The sequence below is a fragment of the Macaca thibetana genome, chromosome 7, assembly GCF_024542745.1.
Source record: "Macaca thibetana thibetana isolate TM-01 chromosome 7, ASM2454274v1, whole genome shotgun sequence".
NCBI classification, from domain to species: domain Eukaryota; kingdom Metazoa; phylum Chordata; class Mammalia; order Primates; family Cercopithecidae; genus Macaca; species Macaca thibetana.
The window spans coordinates 141,664,126-141,687,858 of record NC_065584.1 but is presented as its reverse complement, the minus strand read 5'-3'; the positions used below and the strand labels follow the sequence as shown (position 1 = coordinate 141,687,858).

At 49.4% G+C, this 23,733-nt stretch overlaps 1 pseudogene; it reads left to right on the top strand.

Moving 5' to 3' along the window:
• The first annotated feature begins 12,332 nt into the window (after positions 1-12,332).
• On the top strand, positions 12,333-21,754 carry LOC126959293 (uncharacterized; annotated as a pseudogene).
• Positions 21,755-23,733: the final 1,979 nt, after the last annotated feature.

Here is a 23,733-nt window from a genome sequence, read left to right as displayed (position 1 = left end):
ACTGGCCGGGCTTAGTGGCTCACGCCTGTAGTCCTAGCACTTTGGAAGGCTGAGGCAGGTGGATTGCTTGAGCTCAGGAGCTCAAAACTGGCCTGGGCAACATGGTGAAACCCTGTCTCTACTAAAAACTACAAAAAAATTAGGCGGGTATGGTGGTGGGTGCCTGTAGTCCCAGCTACTCAGGAGGCTGAGGCAGGAGAATTGCTTGAATCTGGGAGACGGAGGTTGCAGTGAGCCAAGATCGCGCTACTGCACTCCAGCCTGGGTGACAGAGCAAGACTCCGTCTCCAAAAAAAAAGAAAAGAAAAGGAAAAAAAAAAAAAGAGAGAGAGAACCTTCCAGCATAAGCAGTCAGGGCGAACACAGCCACATCAGAGGTGGTGGGGTCTGAGCCAGGCCATCAACCACAGGGAATCAGAAAGAGAAGAGCGCTTTCTACTCCAAGCACAAGGGTGGGACATGACAAGGGGTTTCAGGACCCCACAGGTGAGAGGTTTGGAGTGAATCAGAAGCGGAGGAAAGCAAAGAGGTGGCCTTTGTCTTGTTGATCCAGGTCTTGATTGTTAAACTGGAGAGCACCGGCCCAATAGAATTTTTGTCGTTTTCTAAGGTATTTTTAGCTACAAAGACCTTTTGTTTCCACATCAAATATTACCCAGAAGCTTCCTGGATGAATCCGAGAAAAGCAGGATGGCTCTGGTCACAGCAGAGGTGAGGACAAAGTCACTGGCCCAGGACCCCTCATCCCTTCATCGTCACCCCACAGCTTCCTGCAATGACTCTCCCCAGCTCCTAGGTCCTGTGGAACAGTGACAACCGCTGGTGGGCGATGGGGAGCTAGGGAAGGGTTTTCTGCAGGAGAGTGACGGGGCAGAGAGGCAGACACAAGTGTGAGAGCCTGGGCCACAGACATGGAGCCACCTTGAGAAGGAAGAGGAAGCAGCATTTGGGCAGTTTGAGGATAAAAGGAGAAGCCAAAATAACAGAGTGATTCTGAGCCTGGTGGTCTGGAGTCTGGATGTCAGGCAGGGGATGTAGTAGGTGAGGAGAGTGACAGCTGCTTTTTAGACATGCCGAGTTGATGGTAACGGCAAGAAAAAAAACAAAAAACAAAAAGGTTACCAGCTGGCCACAGTGGCTCACACCTGTAGTCTCAGCATTTTGGGAGGCCGAGGAGGCAGGATCACTTGAACCCAGGAAGTTGAGGCTACAGTGAGCCGGGATCCTGCCGCCGCACTCTAGTCTGGGTGACAGAGCAAGACCTTTTCTCAAAAAATAAAAATAAGCTGGTCTCAGTGGCTCATGCTTGTAATCCCAGCACTTTTGAAGACCAAGGCAGGAGGACTGCTTGAGTTTAGGAGTTCAAGACTGGTCTGGGCAACATAGTGAGACCTTGTCTCTACTAAATTGTTTTTTCTAATTAGCTGGGCATGGTGGCACAAGCCGGTAGTCCCAGCTAGTTGAGAGGCTGATGTGGGAGGATCACTTGTACCCAGGAGTTCAAGGCTGCAATTAGCTGTGATCGTGCCACTGTACTCCAGCCTGGGCAACAGAGTGAGACCCTGTCTCAAAAAATAAATAAAAATAAAAATAACGTTTTCTAAAAAAGGTTACCCCATACACTGCTGAGCTCTGAACAAAAGTGAGGTCACAGCAGCTGCCCAAAGAAGCAAAACAAGGTGGGCTTTCAGAGAGGCCCCACTGTCTCAGGAAGAAGGCAGGCAGCCTAGGCTTTTCCTGATTGGGATGAAGAGGTTTAAGGCCCAACACAAAGTTGGAGTTAATTAAATCACACCAAATTACAGTAGAACCTCATTGTTCCAATGTTGGTTCATTTAAAGTAACAACTATTTCTTTTTTTTTTTTTTTTTTTTTTTTTTTTTTTTGAGACGGAGTTTCACTCTTGTCGCCCAGGCCGGAGTGCAATGGTGCAATCTCAGCTCACTGCAATCTCCGCCTCCTGGGTTCAAGCCATTCTCCTGCCTCAGTCTCCAGAGCAGCTGGGATTACAGGTGCCCCCCACCATGCCTGCCTAATTTTTGCATTTTCAGTAGAGACAGGGTTTCTCCATGTTGGCCAAGCTGGTCTCAAACTCCTGACCTCAGGTGATCTGCGCGCCTTGGCCTCCCAGAGTGCTGGGATTACAGGCATAAGCCACTGTGCCTGGCCAAAAATAGCAACTATTTCAAAGTCACTGCTAGTCCCCAACCAACGAGACACCTTATTACTGTTTAATGAAAGTGCTGAGATAAGCCGGACCTGGTAAATGCAAAGACCAGCAGGGGTTGGAGAATTTTTCTTTTTGTTCTTTGGATATCAAATTAATAAGGTTTTATTGTAGGAGAAGTTGAGGTACCCATATGCAGTGATGCCAGCAGAACATTGCCTGCCAAGTAATATTGCTCTAAAGTAGTTAATTTTTCTCCCTGGCCTGGGAACCTAATACATTTAGAGCTATAACTTCTAGAGGTCCCCCCCTCCACCCGCCCAAAATATTTCCTTTGCATGTTAGGAGAATCTAGTCAGTCTACATAAAGCCAATTTTTGAAAAAGTACTATTCAGTCCATCAACTATTTATTTTAAAAACAGTTAGTAGTTAACTATTGTTTTCAAAATAGAGCACTGGACCGGGCTCGGCGGCTCACGCCTGTAATCCCAACACTTTTGGGAGGCCAAGGTGGGTGGATTGTTTGAGTCCAGCAGTTTGAGACTAGCCTTGTAAACACAGCAAACTCCATCATCACAACAATAAAAAATAAATAAAAATTAGAGCACTGGCCAAGTGTGGCCTCTCATGTGAGGTCATGGGTCAGCCTGGCCTCTGATCCAGCGCTGAGTGGGAAGCACAGGTGGGACCTGGCTTCCTACAGGCCTGCCCCATCCCCCGCCCAGATGCAGCATTTGTTCCTGCCCACAGGGGTCTTCAGCCCCTGCTCCGGGTCCTTGTCAATTTCACTGTGGCTGCAGGGCCCTGGGGATCACCTCACCATCTGGCTGGCCTTGCCCAAGTCCCTGGGGTTGACTGTACTTGTTTCTGACGCTTCCATGAGAGCTCAGCTGTGGCTCAGGGGCCAGCCACGCCTGCTCATTTATCTTCCCAAATTTGGAATCCCTGCCAGAGCCCGGCTTTGGTTAGCACGGGCCGGTCCCATCTAGAAGACGGGGGACTCTCTCAGGAGGATGACTGTCACTTTTAGGCCACATACAGTTTTGTAGAAACAAATGAACCTGTTTGCAATTTGAAAATTCATTATCCTCCCTTTTGGTGCAAAGAGCTACTTTAAGAAGACAGGTACAGATTATTCTGGGAAAAGGGATTTATCATTGAAAGAAGCTGTCTTAGCTCCCTCTCTCCTCATTGCCTCTTCCCTGTCAGCCTGCACAACGCAGGCTATTCATCTGCTGGGGCTGCCGTCATGAGGGAACAGTTGGGGTGGCTGAGCAGCAGTGCTGGAGGCCACAAGTCTGAGCTCAGGGGCCGACGGGGTTGGTCTCTCCTTGGCTTGTAGATGCGGCCTTCTCCCTGTGTCTTCACGTGGTCCCCGCTGTCTGTGCGTTGTGCCCTGATCTCCTCTTCTTATAAGGACACCAATCATATTGGATTAGAGCCCATTCCCAGGATGTAATTGTTCCCTTAACTCTTTTCCTGTTTAGCCCAAGAACACTCACCAGCAGCTCTTGCAGCTGCAGCATTTACCCCAAAGTAATTTGGTCACAAAACATTTCGCTTTTATTATTTTCGCTTTGCTCTAGTGTATCAACTTTGGAAACAAAAGACATCATTCTGCATATAGCATTCTGTCTTTAGTAGTGGCATTTCCATTTAGAAAATATAGTAATTCTCGATGGCTGAAAATGTCAAATCCGAGAAAACGTGGCATTCCTACGTGATCGTTCTCAAACAGTTGTTGGCCATAGATTCATTTGATGAATCTTGTTTTTATGAAATAGATGATTCTAATAATTGAGATGATTTTGATGTTAGTTCTGTTTAGAAATAACTCCAAGAACAGTTTTTAAATTTTACTTTGACATCGAAAATCAGTCAGGTTTGTTTATGTAAAATGAAATGAGCTCTGGCCAGGCACGGTAGCTCACGCCTATATTTTGGGAGGCTGAGGCGGACAGATCACTTGAGGTCAGGAGTTTGAGACCAGCCTGGGCAATGTGGCGAAATCCCATCTCTACAAAAAAACAACAACAACAACAACAACAAAAATATTACCCAGATGTGGTGGTGTGTGCCTGTGGTCCCAGCTTCTCGGGAAGGTGAGGCAGGAGAATCATTTGAACCTGGGAGGCAGAGGTTGCAGTGAGCCGAGATCGTGCCATGGAACCCCAGCCTGGGCAACAGAGCAAGACTCTGTCTCAAAAAAAAAAAAAAAAAAAAAAAAAAAAAAATGAAATGAGTGCTGGCAGTGGGCTGCACATTTTTTCTAAACAGGAAAAGCATTAATTATTTCTTTAAAGAATGTAGCACCTGGCTGGGCGCGGTGGCTCAAGCCTGTAATCCCAGCACTTTGGGAGGCCGAGACGGGCGGATCACGAGGTCGGGAGATCTAGACCATCCTGGCTAACACAGTGAAACCCCGTCTCTACTAAAAATACAAAAACTTAGCCGGGCGAGGTGGCAGGCGCCTGTAGTCCCAGCTACTCCGGAGGCTGAGGCAGGAGAATGGCGTAAACCCGGGAGGCGGAGCTTGCAGTGAGCTGAGATCCGGCCACTGCACTCCAGCCTGGGTGACAGAGCGAGACTCCGTCTCAAAAAAAAAAAAAAAAAAAAAAAAAAAAAAAAAGAATGTAGCACCAAATACAGTCACATTCTGAGGTGCTGGGGGTTGGGACTTCAACATATGAATTTTGGAGGGGCACAAGGCATCCCATGACACATGTGGGAACCGGTATAATCTCTACAGAGACTAGAATTTAGATTTAACAGCTTTAAATAGCTTCAATTTATTGGTAACATACAAAACAAAAAAAATTCGAAGCCCTTTACATTCAAATTATTGAATAAAAAATAAGTATTTCTACAATGTATAAAATGTATGCTATGTTTATTAGTCTCACTTGTTGCTAACCTACTTTATGTTTCCTTACAGAAAATTCTTGACCTTTTATGTTTCCTTTCAGAAAATTCTTGACATTTTATGTTTGAGAGAGATTATACAGAAGGCAAATTTTTGTGAGTTATACAATAATAATACTTTAATACCAATTCTGTTACGAACTTCATTGTCACTATATTTAAATGTCATAGTAATTATTTTTATGTGGCATTTTAAAATAATCTAGATTTCATGCAGCATTATAAAACTAATTGGGGCCGGGGGCACCGGTTCACGCCTGTAATCTCAACTCTTTGGGACGCCAAGGCGGGCAGACTGCTTAAGTCCAGGAGTTTGAGACCATCTTGGGCAACATGGTGAAACCTCATCTCTACAAAAAATACGAAACAAAACAAAAAATTAGTCAGACATGGTAGTGCATGCCTCTGGTCCCAGCTACTCTGGAGGCTGACATAGGAGGATCGCTTGAACCCGGGAGGCAGAGGTTGCAGTGAGCCGGGATTGTACCACTGCACTCCAGCCTGGGCGACAGAGCAAGACCCTGTCTCAAAAAAACAAAACAAAACAAAAACAAAACAGAAAACAGTGTGAGAAGGGTTCATTACCCACCCACCCCACCCCCAAAGCTGTCCAAGCTCCTGACCCCATACAAAGGCAAACGATGCACTCTGCAAAGCTGCCTGCCTGGCCCCAAATGCCAAGTCAAACCCACCACTGCCCTTGCATGACCTCTGACCCCTCCACCTTCAATCTAGACCCCACACCTTTCCCACCATCATCTCAGGTCAAGAAGAACCTTGATTAAAGGCCTCCTTCCTGTCCCTGCACCTCCAGACAAGAAAGGGCAATGTTTTCAGAGACAGATCAGATTCTGTTAAAACATTTAATAAGGTCAAGATATCTTAAAATAGTTACCAGACACAAATAGATGGACTAGTACATGGACAGCAGCTCAGGCATGGGATGCTACGTTTCTTATTCACACATCAGCTCTTGACACCATATTAGTAAAGGTGGGGGCAGGGGGCACATGCCACGGCCAGGGTGGAGATGCAGCTGGCCAGAGGGAGCTGACCCTTCTGTTGAGTTGAACCCTGGGGATATGCAGCTGCTGTGCAATGGTGCCACCTGATGGTACTTTGTAGAATAACCATTCTCGTAGTTTCTCTTCCGTCTGTAAGCTCCTAGAGACTGAAATTTCACATTGGTTTCCCTGTTGTCTATTGTTGTCAAATGAGAAGTGCAAACGTCAGTACTCACCTCTCTTAATTTTCATCTCTCTAAAAAATGAAATCTCAGCTATATTCACTGACATATTATGGAAAGAACACTGGACTTAAGAGATTTGGGTTCAGATCCCATTTTTGGCAACTTACTAGTTACAGGATTTGGGGAAGTTACTCAACATCTGCATGCCCATTTTATGATCTGGAGAATGGAAAGAATAGGATTCTTGTGGGGATTACGGGAGGTGATATATGCACATCTGCGCCCATAAATCAAGCCTGGGTGTAAATCAACCCCCAAGTAAAGAGTCAACATTATGCAGTCTCTGAAGGAGGCTCAGCCAGCTCTACCTTTAATGGCTGGGATGTACTTGTCTTTTGGTTCCTTTCCACCTGTTCGCCAGCAGTGGCTAAGGTTGTGATGGAGGCCATCCCTTAGCAGGTGAGTCGAGACCATCCTGGGCAACATGGTCAGGACCAACCTTGGGCCTCTGTGCAGGGCAGTGCCCACCCTGATGCCTACACTGGTCAGATTGAGAGCATAGACATGGGGCCATGACCTCCATAAACCCCCACCCAGTGCCACGTGGCAGCCCAAGGAACCCTCTGAGCCCTGGGTTCTTCATCTGTAAAATGAGGCTAACGTAACAAGGGGATCTACTTAGTAAAACAAAACAAAACTAAAATACAGTTCGTCTTCTGGAGTGTTTTCTTTTGTTTTGTATTGGAGTGTTATTTGTTACTTATTATTGTTATTTTACTCTATATTCCCAGAGACAAATAAAACGTAAGAGGCTGTTCTTGCATTACTATAAAGAAATACCTGAGACTGTGTAATTTATAAGAAAAAAGGGTTTTTTTTCTTTTAGGTTTTGGTGTTTTTTTTGAGACAGAGTTTTGCTCTTATTAGCCAGGCTGGAGTGCAATGGTGCGATCTTGGCTCACTGCAACCTCTGCCTCCCAGGTTCAAGCAATTCTCCTGCCTCAGCCTCCTGAGTAGCTGGGATTACAGGCATGTGTCACTACGCCTGGCTAATTTTGTATTTTTAGTAGAGACAGAGTTTCTCTATGTTGGTCAGGCTGGTCTCGAACTCCTAACCTCAGGGGATCTGCCTGCCTTGGCCTCCCAAACTGCTGGGATTACAGGCATGAGCCACCGCGCCTGGCCAGAAAAGAGGTTTGATTGGCTCATGGTTCCGCAGGCTGTAAGGAAGCCTGACCTCCGCACCTGCTCGTCTTCTGAGGAGGCCTCAGGAAGTTTACGATCATGGTGGAAGGTGAAGGGGGAGCAGGCACGCCACATGGCGAAAGCAGGAACAAGAGAGACAGCGTGGGGTGCGGGGTGCCACACACTCTTCAATGACCAGGTCTCACGAGAACTCACTCACTATGGTGAGGACAGCACCAAGCCATGAGAGATCCACTCGCATGATCCCAACACCTCCCACCAGGTCCCACCTCCATCACTGCAGATCACAATTCAACCTGAGATTTGGGCGAGGACAAACACCCCAACTGTATCAAGCGTCTTCCTTCCCCTTTCTCCCTTCCCCTCCTCATTCTGGGGAGAAGAGGCCGCTTTGTGTTTCTGAAGGGCTGAGTGTTCTCACCCACCCCCAAACCCCCAAGAACTCTTAGGTTTCAGGCCCATGGCATGTGGGGAGAGGTGGTCCCAGAGAAGCAGGGCGTGAGATCGGCAGCTTTAGTTGAAGAGGCTGGGATAGATGGGGGGCAGGGGTAGTGGTCTCAGCAAATGGTGAGGAGTGACGGGGAAGGGTGCCCAAGGCTGCTCAGGGGGTAGAGCCTGAATAGCCAGAGGCTGAGCTTTGACTCATCAGCACTGCTCCCAGGACCACCGTGGCTGAAGAGTGAATCTCTCCACAGTGCCCAGGGCATCCTGAGGCCCGGAGGGCCAGTTCCCTGAATGGTGCAAGACCCTCTCAGGTCCACAGGACCCCAGGAGCCAGGAAGCACAACAAATTGGATTTCCTCCCATGCTGAGTAGATGGAAGCTAGAAAACCAAAGAAGGCCAGGTGCAGTGCCTCACGCCTGTAATCCCAGCATTTTGGGAGGCCGAGGCGGGTGGATCACTTGAAATCAGGCGTTTGAGACCAGCCTGGCTGACATGGTGAAACCCTGTCTGTATTAAAAATACAAAAATTAGTTGGGCATGGTGGCACACACCTGTAATCCCAGTTACTTGGGTGGCTGAGGCACAAGAATCGCTTGAACCCGGGAGGTGGAGACTGCATGAGCCGAGATTGCACCACTGCACTCCAGCCTGGGCGACAGAGTGAGACTGTCTTTCCCCTCCTCCAAAAAAAAAAAAAGAAACAAAGAAACAAAGAAAAAGAAAAGCAATGGCCCTTGCGCCAGAGTGTCTTACAGGGAGTCCACACTGACACGCCCACGGCGGGAGCTGCTGAAATGGGTTCCCAGCCCAGTGCTGCCCTGTGACCGCCGCCACCTGTTTCCCGCTTTCCTGGCCACTGTACATACATTTGTTCATGTTTATAGACTCTGAATATAGAGACCCCACACAAGAAGAGAAAGACTCAGAAAAACAACGTTATAATCTGCTTCCTGAGGCACCCTGCCTGCAGGAAGTGCTTTTCACAGCAAGAAATTCTGACTCCAGGACCCATATTTTTAGCAGGAACGTGGTCAGTCAACACACATCCTCTGGGCCTGCCCTGGACCAGATGACCAGGAGGAAGCAGCCGTGAGTCACAGGGAGAAAGCCGGTGGCTCTGACAGGGATGCCTGCTGCTCCGCGGGGAAGCAGCTTCCCCCTGGTTTCAGTTAGAAATGTCAGGGGACGCCTGCCCACACAAGGCTCACGGGAACTGTGGAGGGCGGTCCCGCAGACCACACTCAGCAGGTGCCTACCATGGCTTCTCTCCTGGCAGGCGAGGACTTCAGTTTTTCTCCATGGCTTGGCCAACCTGCTCTTTTATTCTCAGAGCCACAATCACCCCCCTCCTGCCCCAGCCTGGAACTCTGTGAGTCCCTCCACTATAGTAATCAGCACAGCCTAGAGAGGGCCAAGTCCTCCCGTGCCCCCAACATCCCACCTTCATGTTACAGCGAGACCCAAAATGTCCCAGAAGAAAAACGAACTCCATCACACACCAAAAGACGTGAAATCACCTTCATAATTTGGGAACTATAAACCTAGTTCTATTTGTTCTGTAACGTATTTTTCATGATCAGGAAATGAAGACAAAGAAAGGCTCTGGGAATTGCATTATGGAGAGGACACCATCTTCCAGGCCCTGCCAGCTCAGGGCTCCTGCCTTTCAGCCCCTCCAGAGCTGAGCCCGCAGGGCTGGGGGGCCTCTCCCTGCTCCTGAGCCACAGAAGCCCAAGGCTGGCCCTGAAGACCTAGCAGCGTCAGGCGTTTGCAGCCCCCTTTGCCTATGAGGGCTGTTAAGAGAGGTGTGGACATGGGCCCTGCCCACTCACCCTCAGAGGAGGTTGGGACTTCCGTCCCAGCAAGAGTACCCCTAGGACTGTGGAGTGCAGACGACAGCGACCGGTGACGAGGTTTCCGGTGCAAGGTCTTCCCCTCCCTCCCTGCAGCCCGATATGGGAAGGGCCACGATCCGAGCCCATGTTCATGCTGCTTCTCCAGGAGGCCTTCCCAAGCATCTTCTCGATGCCGAGTGACTCACGAATTCCTCATAGAAACAGACCTTGAACGGGATCTCTCTTCTTGCAAATGAAGAAACTGAAGACCAGTGATGCACTGGAATTTGCCTCAAGTCACACAGCAAGTAAACCAGCAGAGCCAGGAGGCTCCTCTGCCCCCAGGCCAGAGAGGGCTTGCGATCTGGCTTCCGAGCAATAGTTCCCAGCTCCTGGGACATTACAATCACCTGGGATCCCCACCAGTGGCCTGACTCTCTGCAGGTGGTGCTTGGAAGGCTGCTCGTGGTTCTCATGCAGCCAGAGTGGAGAACCTTTAGATTCAGGCATGGAGGTTCCACCTGGTTCCAGATCACGTGGCCATGTGGTCTCAAGAAAGTCACAGCCCTCCTGAGCCTCGCTGGCAAACTGCTATATAATAACACCCATCTTCCTGATAAGGAATCCACAGAAGGTTCCAGACCCTGGACCTCCTTAGGAAAACAGAGCAGGCATTATAAGATGCAATTGAATAAGGGAAATTTTTCATAAGCTTGGAGGGCTATGGTTACTGGATTCAAAAGAATAGTTTTCTGTCTTATCACATAACCATTTGAAAAGTAGTAATACCCATTCTTTAACAGAAGTGTATTTGGGGCCAGGTGCAGTGGCTCTCGCCTGTAACATCAATACTTTGGGAGGCCAAGGTGGGCAGATCACTTGAAGTCAGGAGTTCGAGACCAGCCTGTCCATCATGGTGAAACCTAATGGTGAAACCTCGTCACTACTAAAAATACAAAAATTAGCTGGGTGTGGTAGAGCACGCCTGTAGTCCCAGCTACTTGGGAGGCTGAGGCAGGAGAATCGCTTAAATCCAGGAGATGGGGGTTGCAGTAAACTGAGATTGTGCCACTGCACTCCAGCCTCGGCGACAGGAGTGCAACCCTGTCTCAAAAAAAAAAAAAAAAAAAAAGCATATTTGGAATCAGTCCCCTCCCACGGGGACCTCTCTCAGAAGGTCAGCCCACCGCACAGTGGCAGGCACGTGGTAGCCCCTCCATAAACGGCTGCGCGAGTGCAGTTGAAGTGGGAGGCCGGCATCCTTTCAATACACTCTGCCGCATTGGAAGAAGCCTGTGCAGGACTAGACAGTTGTCCTTCTGGGGCAGGCTCTTGCCTCCAGGCCAGTTGCATGAGTGCAGCTGTCTTGAGAGACTGGCAGGCAAGCCACACCCCATGGGACTGTGAGGTGCTCTCACGGTGAAGACCAAGTGCAGGTAGCACTGGCTTTGTGGTTCAGAGAAAAGTAGACACTCATTTCCTTGGGGAAAAAAGTATTTATCAAAGCAGGTCTTTCCCTCTTGGCAAAGAACAGAAACATGTCATTTTCTCCAGCAGTCTGAGCTGAGATTTGGGGGCAAATAACCATTAAACAGAGACACCTGATGGGCACGGATGGTCCCTGTGGTAAAGGTTGGCTGAAGAATTACAGGTAATAGCGAGCCATTGTGGGTTCTTGAGTGGAGGAGGGGCATGACAAAGCTGGGCTGGAGAGCAGAGGGAGGAGGACGGTAGAGCGGAATGTCACAAGGTTCTGGGGCCCTGACTCCCTAAGTGCAGGAAACTGCTGAGTTTTGAGGTCACTTGGGCCTCCTGCCTCTCTGATAGCTCCCACCTGCCACCCCCAGAGGCCACCCAGTCCAAGTGTCTCATGAACTGCTAGCATATGCTGAGCAAAAGAAAGTGTGTGGCTGTCCCATTTTTTATGCACCAAGCCCTGAGGCCAGAGGCACCACCCCTCCACTTGGAAGATTCTAAGGGTGGTGGCAGTTGTCATCCTTCTAGGGAAGGTGTGGCCTTCTAGAGCCTAATAATAGTGACAGCCATAACTGCCGCTTATGGAGGATACTCGTGAGACTCATCTGCCTGGGCCTCACCCTGACACGGAGGCTCCCTGACCTCACCTTTGGCTACTCGCTCCTCCCGTCTGTCCCACTGGTGGACCTGATGCTGTCCTTGGCATGCTCTTACCTCACACCTGCTGTTCCAGCTCCCTGGGATGCTCTTCCTCTTGGTGTGCTCATAGCTCCATCCCTGAATTCATTCAGGTCCCTCCTGAAATGTCACATTCTCTCTAACACAGCGCCCACCCATCCATCCTCCCTCTTGATTTTTCTTTTCACTGACCACACCTGACACATGTAGTTGTTCCTTTGCCTATTGTCTGTCTCCAGCCACCCCACGCTTGCTATGAGCTGCCCTGGAGCAGGCACTTTGATTGGTCACCACCACCTCTGCAGTGCTGACAGCAGGCTTGGACCATCCCAGGCACTGGATTAATGCACCTGTGGAGTGAGCACCTGTGAGGGCAGGGCCAGAGGACCATTTGCCAACCCTAGATCAGGACCATGGCAGACACTGACCCTCTGAAACCGAAAGGCTGGATGGAGGTGGTGACCTCCAGAGGGCCCCCGCAGTGCCGGGACCCCTCGCTCAGTCGGGGAAGGAAAAAAGGAAGGCGCCTGTACAGCTCCCTGGATCTCCTTCCTTCCTCCAGGACCCAGGTCCCAGCCCCTCGCAGGGTAAGAAATGACTCATCCTGCGCTCACTCCCGGCTCCTCCCTCTCCTGGCTCCCCCTCCACCCCTGAGGCCACCCATCCTGACTGCCGGCATCCACCCACCCTGCACTGCTTCCTCCCTGGCCTGTTCCCCTGCTTGCAGGCACCCTTGTTCCGCATGCGTGCGCTAGCTTACGGTTTGTCTTTCCATCTCCAGCCACACTGTCCCTCAGCAATATCATGTGAGCACACACGTGAGCCACATATGTGGCTTTACATGTTTTAGTAGCCACGTTTTTAAAATATGCTCCTGCAAGCTCAAACAGGTAAGTAGCCACCACATTTTTTTTTTTTTTTTTTTTTTTTTTTTTGAGATGGAGTCTTGCTCTATCTCCCAGGCTGGAATGCGGTGGCACGATCTCTGCTCACTGCAAGCTCCGCGTCCCGGGTTCACGCCATTCTCCTACCTCGGCCTCCCCAGTAGCTGGGACTACAGCGCCCACCACCTTGCCCAGCTAATTTTTTGTATTTTTAGTAGAGACAGGGTGTCACGTGTTAGCCAGGATGGTCTTGATCTCCTGACCTCGTGATCCACCCGCCTCAGCCTCCCAAAGTGCTGGGATTACAGGCGTGAGCCATCGTGTCCAGCCGCCACCACATTTTTTTAAAAGAAGCATGGAAAATGATCTTTTATATACTTTTTCTTTAACCCCATATATCCAAAAGATATATAGTTTCAACGTGTGATTCACACAGGTTGCATATCCCTAATTTAAAAATCCGAGTTTTGGGCCGGGCGTGGTGGCTCAAGCCTGTAATCCCAGCACTTTGGGAGGCCGAGACGGGTGGATCACGAGGTCAGGAGATCAAGACCATCCTGGCTGACACGGTGAAACCCTGTCTCTACTAAAAAAATACAAAAAAACTAGCCAGGCGAGGTGGCGGGCGCCTGTAGTCCTAGCTACTCAGGAGGCTGAGGCAGGTGAATGGCGTGAACCCGGGAGGCGGAGCTTGCAGTGAGCTGAGATCTGGCCACTGCACTCCAGTCTGGGCAACAGAGCAAGACTCCGTCTCAAAAAAAAAAAGAAAAAAAAAATCTGAGCTTTGAAATTCTCCCAACTCCAAAAGTGTTTGAGTGCTGACATGACTCCACCAGAGGAGGGTTCCGCCCCGACCTCCTGTGCCGGGTCGCAGTCAACATCCAGCCAAAACTTCTGTTTCATGCACAAAATTATTTAAAATCTTATATGAAGTTAGCTTCAGGCTATGTATATATGGTGTATACAAAACATATATGAATTTCACGTTTAGACTTGGGTCCCATCCCCAAGATATCTCACTTATGTATATGCAAAAAGTATTCCAAAAAACAGAAAAAAATGCGAAATCCAAAACACTTCTGGTCTGAAGCATTTCAGATAAGGGGTGCTCAACCTGGTTAAAGTATGGAATTTTCTGCATTCTTTTCTTCTTACTAAGTCTTAGAAACTCAGTATGTATTTCACACTCACAGCACATCTCAATGTAGATTTAATCACATTTCACACAGCAGCCACAGCCAGTGGCTTCCTTACTAGACAGCACATGCCTGAAGGGCAGGGACTCAGTCTCCCCTGTTGCTCTGGGTTCCTGGGCCCAGACAGGAGCATACAGGAGCCAGAGTGGGTGCTCAGAACATGGTTATGATGAAAAAAAGTAGAATGTTGGCCAGGCGTGGTGGCTCACGCCTGTAATTCCAACACTTTGGGAGGCCAAGGCAGGCGGATCACCTGAGGTCAGGAGTTTGAGACCAGCCTGACTAACATGAGGAAACCCTATCTCTATTTAAAAAAATACAAAAATTAGCCAGGCAAGGTGGCGCATGCCTGTAATCCCAGCTACTCAGGAGGCTGAGACAGGAGAATCTCTTGACCCCAGGAGGCAGAGGTTGCAGTGAGCCAAGATCGTGCCACTGCACTCCAGACTGGGTGACAGAGCAAGACTCTTTCTAAAAGAAAAAGGAAAAAGAAAAGTAGAATGTTAGCGCATGACTCAGTCACTGGGTACCCCCGGAGCAGGGATGCACAGTCCAGGTGTGTGAGGGGGTGAGTATGTGTCCCTGTGCATTTGTGAGCTTGTGAGTGCCGTTGTAGTGTGCATGGATGAGAGAGTTCAGAGCTCTGAAATTAGACAAGCTGTATCAATCCATCTCTGCCCTTTCTTTTGGAACTTGGCTGTTTTTTCTGTGAAAAGGGGGATGGGGACACCTTCTAATCACGGAGTGCGGTTGGGAAGATTCAATGAGATGGTGCACACAAAAGCAGAGGGTGCCGACTGCATAGACGCCTCCTTTCCTCCCTTCCTCCTGCCTTCCAGCTCATGCACTTGGTCATTGTGCTGTGAGTAGAGTGCCCCGTACATGCCAGGCCCCATGGGCACTTGCTCACTGCTGTATTTCCAGCTCTTAGCACGGTGCCTGACACATAACAGGCACTCAGCATAAATATTTAGTGAGGGAATGAATAAATGAAGGAATGAATGAATGAATGAATGAATGGGTATCAAGGAGATTGTAGCTGCTGCAGCTGTCAGTGCACCCAGAAACCAGAGGAAGGCTCCCTGCTGCGGAAGAGCCTGGCAGGGTGAGAGGGATGGGCACGGCTGTGCTGTCCTGAGACCCAGGCTGTGAGCTCCATCCACCTGTGTCCCCACATCTGAGCAGCAGCGGTTTGCATTGGGTACAGCTGCGGGGACTGCTCAGCCTCCCTGCTAGAGGCAGTGGTGGGTTCTTCTGAGAAGATCCTGATTCCTTCCTTATCGTAACGTTTACACCACAGAACAAGGCCTCGGGGTTCAGCATGTTTGGCATTGGAAATGGGTAAAAGGCATCACCCAGATTTATTTCTAAAATGCGCCTGGAAAAAATGCTCAGGGAAGAATTTATTTTTGCAAGTGGGCTTCTGCCAGACACAGATTGTATCTTTTGGGAAAATGTTGTCCAGGCTAATGAGGGAGGAGAGGCACGAAGTAGGATCGTGTGTTTTACTTCGAGGCCATTGCTAAGCAGGGATCTGGGGCTCCGAGGGTACCTGGGGGTCCAGGAGGGACTCAGGACCCAGCCCATGGAGGCTGACTGGGGCTGCAAAGGGCATGACCTGAGCACTTTTCTCCTGTGGAGGAGCCCCCTCTCTTACTTCGAGTAACATCTTTTCTGTAAAGTCAGGTGGAAAGTGGATTACAGGATGTTGAGTCCCATCTCCAATGCGCCAGGAAACCCTCTATTTAGGGAGCGCATGGCTCTCCATCATCTGAGACGGAACCGCTTGATGAGCCTGAATCTGGCTCTAGTGCCTCATCCTTGCCATATGAACAGTGGCCCAGGTTCTGCTAAGCAAGGATGAGCTCCCTGGGCAGAGGTCTCTCCTTCGAGGTGAGGAGCAAGCTGACCGCAGAATCCTCAGGGGCCTTAATCCCCCAAGGGCTCTACTGGCACTGAAGGTGGCCATGGCAACGCATCCACCTCATAGTAGCTCGTGATTGAAAAATGCATCAGAGAGGTCTGGGGAAAGCATCCCAGCGAAGGAGCCCGCCTCACTCCCCTTTGCCCTGTCCTCCCTGGGCCTTTTCTGGGTGCTGGGGGAAGGGTGGGTACAATGCAGCCAGGGTACACAGGGAAGGTGTTGTGTCCAGGTTTTTGCCCACATTAAGGGTACACCATGAATGTGCCTTTGGCTAGTAGCTTCTCACTTGTTCACCAGGATCTGGACCCCCCAACCCTGGGACCCCCAGTCTTCACAGTGGCTCTAGCCACTTAGTCTCTACTCTCCAGGGTCCTGGTGTAGCCCTAGTCACCATCCCCATCCCCCATCCCTCCCGCCCTCCTAACAGCTGTGCGTCCTCTGCATTTCCGTCCGTGGTCCTGCTTTCCACCCATCCTGCACTCCATGAAGGCAGCAAGGGGGGTCTGCAACCTATTTTCGAGATATCAAAAAGCCCAGAGGAAACCATACGTTTACCTCAATGACGTTCCCAGACTAAATAAAACATTAAGTTTATTTGCTTTGGGCTGGAGTCATATCAACCCAGTGTGGCAACTGTGGTTATCTTGACTGATCAGAAGCACTAATTGGCAGTTGGATGTCTTTGATAAATAAAACTCAAAGAAATAAATTATTATTCAATAAATGTAGTTTGTTAGGTAGTTAAAAGCCTTTAAAACATGGAATCCCTTGAGGAAAGAACTAAAAAGGGTCTTTTTGTGGTGAGGGGGTGGGAACGTCTGATCTGCACCAATGTGATATTTTTATTTAAAAAAAAAAAAAAAAAGCACACACATTTTCCACAGCCCTCTGATGCCAGATTTCTCACTGGTGAGTTTGACTTCATAGCATTCCTACAAATAATACGTTGTTCATGCCTGCTTTTCCCAGAATGTGATTCACCAAATCCTGCTAATAAGTGTTTCTTGGGAATTCATACGAAAGGATCCATGATCAAAAATGTTTGGGCAAAACTATGAAGCAAAAGCAAACCATTTATTATGGGATTCTTCAGGGTTAATCGAGAATCTGAATCATAAATCCACAAGAAGGAGATAGAGGATGCGGCATTCCCAGCTGCTAGCCTCAGGATCCATTTTACAAAGCACTGTTTCAAGTAACAAGTGTTCCACCAAGCACACTTTGGAACACACAATGTTCCTGATATGATGACATAGGTGACTCAAGACCCCACTGACAGCCATAGGGACAGACAAAAATAAAGAGGAGGAAGAGGGATGGAGAGGCAGTGGAGGGGCAGAGGCGAAGGCAGGCCCCAGGACAGGGTGGACATTCCTAGCATCCCTGCAGCCAGAGCTCCCAGGACTGGACACTTGCTCCCCTACAGAATGGAGCTGCCAACAGGTGTGAAACGGGTGTGGCTGACAGGCCATGCTATCCCAGAGACCTGTACTCAAAAGAAATAGCTCAAGTGACCCCAGAAGATTTTGCTTCATTTCATCTCCAGTCCTTATCATGTAATTGCCTGTGAAAACCACAGGAAGTGGGAGTGCACCTTGCAAGCCACCGACTCCTCCCTTCTTCAGGCCCTCTGAATGACTCTTTCCTCCGGGGTCACACAGCACCTGCACTGGGCCAGGCTGGCAGAAGAGCAGAGCACACAAAGCCACCTCTTGGCTTGCCCACAGCACACACGACATGATTCTCCATGTACAGTTACGGTTGTGGCTATGTGACACGTCCAGATGTAACATGAAAAATTAAGGGACACCTCCAGATGTTCCCTCCACATACACACAATTCCAAAGAGGCAAGATCCTGAAATGGTGCAGGGAAGGCCAATATGGAAGGGGAGGGTGTCGGTGTGCTCCTCAGGAGGCCTTCTCCGAGCAGATGCACAGACATGGGGCCGGGTCTGCTTTCTGGACCTCCTTTGCAGGGAAACAATGCAGCGCCTTCCCAGGAGAAAGGAGACAGTGCCTGGTGGGCAGCTGTACAGGAAAGGAACAAGGGAAAAAGGAAAAGGACACACATTCAACTTCCGTGACACACCCGGCCCTTTCACCCATACTCTTCTTTGTTTTTTTTGAGATGGAGTCTTGCTGTGTCAACGAGGCTGAAGTGCAGTGGTGTGATCTCAGCTCACTGCAACCTCCACCTCCTGTATTCAAGTGATTCTCCTGACCCAGCCTCCCGGGTAGCTGGGTTTACAGGCACCCTCTAACACACTTGGCTAATTTTTGTATTTTTAGTAGAGACAGGGTTTCACTATGTTGGCCAGGCTGGTCTCGAACTCCTGACCTCAGGTGATCCATCTGCCTCAGTCTCCCAAAGTGCTGGGATTACAGGCGTGAGCCACTGCACCCGGCCCCCATATTCTTTTATTTCAAACTCATAGATGGCCAGGAATGTAGCTTCATTACCCGCATTTTACAGATGAGAAACCAAGGTTCAGCAAGATCCATGGATAATTAGTAAGGGTCTGTCTGGCTCCAAGGCCCACAGCTGCCCCCTATGCTATTCTGGCTCTAGGAAATCGGGAGACCTGATTTGCTTTAAGGAAGGTGGATTCCTGGCCAAGAATTCTGTGAGAAGACCCGGGAGACACAGCTGAGAAGCTGAGGAGGGCTGTTTCAGGAGGAAGCTGAGAAGTGCCTCTGTGGTTCTGGCTTCCCCGGTGTCCAAGTCAGAGCGAATGAGGCAATGGCAGAACAAACAGGCAGGTGCAGGCTGACGGCCCCCAAGGCTCTGGCTAGAGAAGAGGCAATGCCACTGACTCTTCGGGTTTTGCCATTTGAACTTGCACAGGCTCAGCAATGATGTGTTTTGGAAATAGTTGAAAAGCTTCAGCAGGAAGAATCTAGAAATTATTTCCGCTAGTGTTTTCTATTTGTGTGGAACTTTTCCCTTTGTAAGGCAAATTCATATCCATACTCTCTTCTTACTCATGTGAACAGCCCTGGAGGTGAGGAGTAGGTAAGTAAGTAATTAGCGTTTCCATCTGACAGATAAGCAAACTGTGGTGCAGGAAGCAAGGGAAAGACATCATTTATGCCTGACAACTGGCTGATGGACAGAACTCTTACTTTCCCGTCTTTGTAATCCAGGGCAATAAATATCTAGTCTAGAAACAACTCTAAGATGAACCAGTCAGTGACCTGAATAGCTGAGCCCAGTTAACATCTGTGGTGGAACTAGGACTCCAGGATCCCGGAACCAGAGTCTCAGTTTCTTGTCCTCCTGCCATCCCGTTTCTAGACTTAACATAAGAAGTCACCTTCCATAGCTTCCAAAGGCTTTCCACCCCACAGTGGCGTCCTGTCTTTGGAAACGCTTTTTGGTGTACTGAGAGATGATCACCAAGAGTCACACTGACCAGGATTCAGTGACTTCATGCGCAAGCTATCTTCCTCCCAGGCAGTTTCTGGAATTTACCCAGAGGTCTTGTGGAACCACATGCAGATGACTGTTTAGTAAATTAACCCTGGCGTTAACGGTAAATTTAATGCCAGCACTTCTTTCCAGTGACCTTATTTGTTGAGTCAGACTTAATTCGATCACAATCTTTCTGAGATCAAGGATCCAAGTCCCTGGGTGGTGTGTCTCTGAGGCATTCTCAGACTAGGTACTGCAACTCAATCGCCTTAAGTGACGGGAAAAAATTCTGCCAATCATCAGTTTGGCTGCCTTTATTATTATTATTATTTTTACACAGTGAACTCAACCAGGTACTTTGAAAAGCAGACATTAATTTATCATTAGTTTTCTATGAGTATTGTCATCAAACATTAGTAGGATTGAGTAAAACTGAAATTCATCTTAAAGGGAAAACATTCTAAAATCTCTGATTGGGACAAGCAGCCAGTTTAGGGCAGTTGAATTCTGGAGCTCAGTGATTTCCATTTGTTATTGACACAACTTCTATTCTGTGAGAATAGAAAAGGGCTGATTATGAAGTTCCTTATTAGGTCATGTCAGTGACAGAGACAACCAACATTTTAAGACACAAGAAGAGAGAGTTACAGAGTTACCAAGTCATGAAGATAAGGAAAAAAGAAACAAGATAAGTTAAAATAAATAAGCATGTTGGAGCCCACATCAAGTAAACAACTCTTTTTAATTAAGAAAGAAATTTAAAGCATGAAAGAAAAGGGGCTTAAAGGCAATTTCTGTTAGTGTGAGGTATTTTCAGGAAAGAATTAGGGCAACCAAGGATTATTATTTTCTTAAGCTTTTGATTGAAATCTCAGACTTTCATCCCTTCTTTCTGCAGTTAGAAAATCAAGAGACCAGGGGCCCAACCTCCGACTAGAGGAAACTAAAAGCTGAAAATAAGCTAAGACTATAGAGATTCCTAGGGGGCGGTCAGTGGGAGGGAGGTGGCTGCTCAACCAATCTTCTGAGTAACTGGGTTTTTCCTGCCTGGCTTTCTGTCTTGGCCACACAGAACATCAGATCACGTCTGACTCCACACCTGCCCTTCCAGGCTTCCTGCCAGAGCTGTACCCTCCCAGCGGGCCAGTCTCAAGCCCTCCCTCCCGCAGGCTCCGTGGAGCTCTCCTCCGTGCAGCTGCCAGAGGCTGTTGTCTCATGACCACGTGTGGCTCTGCCTCCTGGTAAAAGCGCAGACTCCTTGGGGCACAGTCCCTTTCTTATTCCTTTTTTTTTGGCGGGGGGGAGGGAGTCTTCCTCTGTCGCCAGGCTGGAGTGCAGTGGCGCGATCTTGGCTCACTGTAGCCTCCACCTCCCGGGTTCAAGCGATTCTCCTGCCTCAGCCTCCCAAGTAGCTGGGATTACAGGCACCCACGGATAGTTTTTGTATGTTTAGTAGAGACGGGGTTTCGCCATGTTGGCCAGGCTGGTCTCGAACTCCTGACCTCGTGATTCGCCCACCTCGGCCTCCCAAAGTGCTGGGATTACAGGCGTGAGCCACTGCGCCCATCCCATTTCTTATTCTTTACAGACATCCCACATACAAGACTGCTGAACTTGGCTTCTGAACAATACAGGTAGTTCAGCTCCTTGCCGTATGAAAAGAATTCACTAAAATCTCAAACATTTAAAAAAAAAATCTGTTTTCTCATTGGGGGAAAAAAATCTCTTGGCTGCGAAGGGGTCCTTTATTAAGTTCACACCATGTAATATTACACAACCATTAAAAAGAATGAGTAGGGACCCGGACCGAGGCGGAGGCCAGGGCAGCGCGTCCCGGAGCGGAGTCCGCGCTCACTGCAGCCATGCGAAGACAAGGATGTGGACCCCGCGCCCCCGCGCCACACGCCAGCACTGTCGTCTACCTGACTAAGGCCTTCAACCTCCTCGTGGACCGACCCGTGACCCTCGTGAGAGGTCCCAGAGTGGCAGCACGCAAAGAACAGGTATTACTACTACCACCGGCAGTACCGCCGCGTGCCGGACATCACCGAGCGCAAGGAGGACATCTTGCGCATATATGAAGCCGAATGCAGCGGAGGAGGGACTACAAAGTCGATCAAGAAATCGTCAGTATTATCCAGGAGCGGCTCAAGGCCTGTCAGTAGAGCGAAGGAGACAACAACAGGCAGAACCGGGCCAAGGAAGTGCAGCAGTTCACCCAGGTGGCCCCGGCCTACCAGGACCGCTAACAGGCCCTGGGGGCCCACTGTTCTGCCGGAAAGTGCCGGGCCAAGCAGAAGCAGAGGATGCTGGGAGAGAGAGCAGCTGCAAAAGCGCCGCTGCTGCCGCCTCCTGAGGCAGCTGTAGCTGCCCCTGCTGTGTGGCTCTGCTTGACTGTCGCTATGTTGCTGAAATAAAACCCTGCAACCTGAAAAACAAAAAAGAAAAAAGAAAGAAAGAAAAAAAAAAAGTAGTTAAGAGGCGGGGCACGGTGCCCAGGCCTGTAATCCCAGCACTTTCGGAGGCCGAGGCAGGTGGATCTCTTGAGCTTCGGAGTTTAAGACCAGCCTAGGCAACATGTCGAAACCCCATCTCTACAAAAAATACGAAAATTAGCCAGGTTCAGTGGTGCATGCCTGTAGTCCCATCTACTCGAGAGGCTGAGGTGAAAGGATCGACTGAGTCTTGGAGGCCAGGCGGCAGTGAACTGTGACTGTACCACTGCACTCCAACATGGGCAAGGGAGTGAGACCCTGTCTCAAAAAAAAAAAAAAAAAAAAAAAAGAATGAATAAGATTGATATCTACTCATCTGAAGGGATTTTCACAGTGTATTTATTGTTAGATGAGCAAAACAAATAGCAGATAATTGTATATGGTATGATCCAATTTTTGTAAAATAGTGACAAAAAGGAATGACAACCTTTATGTGTGAATATGTTAGAATGAATAAGGAGAAAAGTAGTTTTCAATAGCTGGTACCCAGGCTCCAGGCATAGGGAAAGGGACTGAAAGGATGTAAGAAAAAAGCAGTTTTAAAGAAAGCACTTACAAATAAGCAGAAAAATGCATGCATTTGTGTAGTTATTGCAGGTTATCATGTAAAAGTAAAATTAAAACATACACAAACCCTTAAAGGTCAACTTCAGAGTTTTAAAGTAATTGTGGTACAAACACACTTTGAAATTTCTCCTGCCCGTAAATGAAGACAGAGGGATGTGAGGGGAGGAGTGACCTGAGGAGGGGAAGGACAAGAGCAGGGGAGGGACCTGAAGGGGGAGCGACCTGAGAAGGGGAGGGACACGAGGGCAGGAGGGACCTGAGAGGGGAAGGGACCTGAGGGGGAAGGGACATGAGGGGGCGAGAGACACAGTGGTGGGGGAACACAAGGTGGGGAGGGATAGGAGGTTGGGAGGGACCTGAGGGGGAGGAAGACACCAGGCGGGGAGGGACCTGAGATGCGGAGAGACATGAGGACTGGAGGGACCTGAGAGGGGGAGGGACACAAGGGGAGGAGGGACACAATGGGGGGAGGGACACAAGGGGAGGAGGGACACAATGGGGGGAGGGACACAAGGGGAGGAGGGACACAGTGGGGGGAGGGACACAAGGGGAGAGGGATATGAGTGGGGGAGAGACAGGAAGTGGGGAGGGACCTGAGGTGGGTGGTGGGGGGGACCTGAGGGGGGAGTTCTGACTGAGGAAGAGCACAGAGCCCCCAGGACAGTTAAAGACAGAAAACAGGTTTTCTCCTCTTCCTTCCTCTTCCTCCCTTTTCTCTTCACCTCCTCCTCCCCTCCTTCCTTTCTCCCCCTCTGCACCCTGCCCTCCTCTTCCTGCCTTCTTCCTCTCCCTCCTCCTCCTCCAGGAAACTGCCTGGCTGAGTGGGATTTGTTCTTCGCCCAGGACGTGTCTGTCTCCAGAGAGCTGGTGAGCCTCTAGGGAGAGGGCAGGCCGGGTCTCACTCCTCCTCCTGCCCATCCCAGGATCTGGGAGATAAGTGACTCCTCCAAGGTCACAAAATTTATTACCCCCAAAAACAGGCCTAAGATCCCACTCCCCCAACCCAAAGGCCCCAAGTCACCGAATCAGGTGGCTGGAAGACATCAACGTGGGCAGATGTTCTGACTGCTCAGAAACCCCTGCGGCAGGAATTACCTCCAGCCCCGCCTCCCTGGGAGCCCATTGCAGAGTTTTCATTTTCCTGCTGGGAGGGCTCAGGGAGCAGAGTCCTGACGCTTTGTGCCTCAGAGACGCTTCCAAACAACCTGTCTGGTCCTTTGACCACATGGTGGGCTGTCCAAGAACACTGGTTGGCTTCCTCTGCCTCTCCGTACCCTTCCCCTGGACCACAGTGTGTCTCCCCAAGGGCTACTAGGATGGAGGGTGCCGGGTGG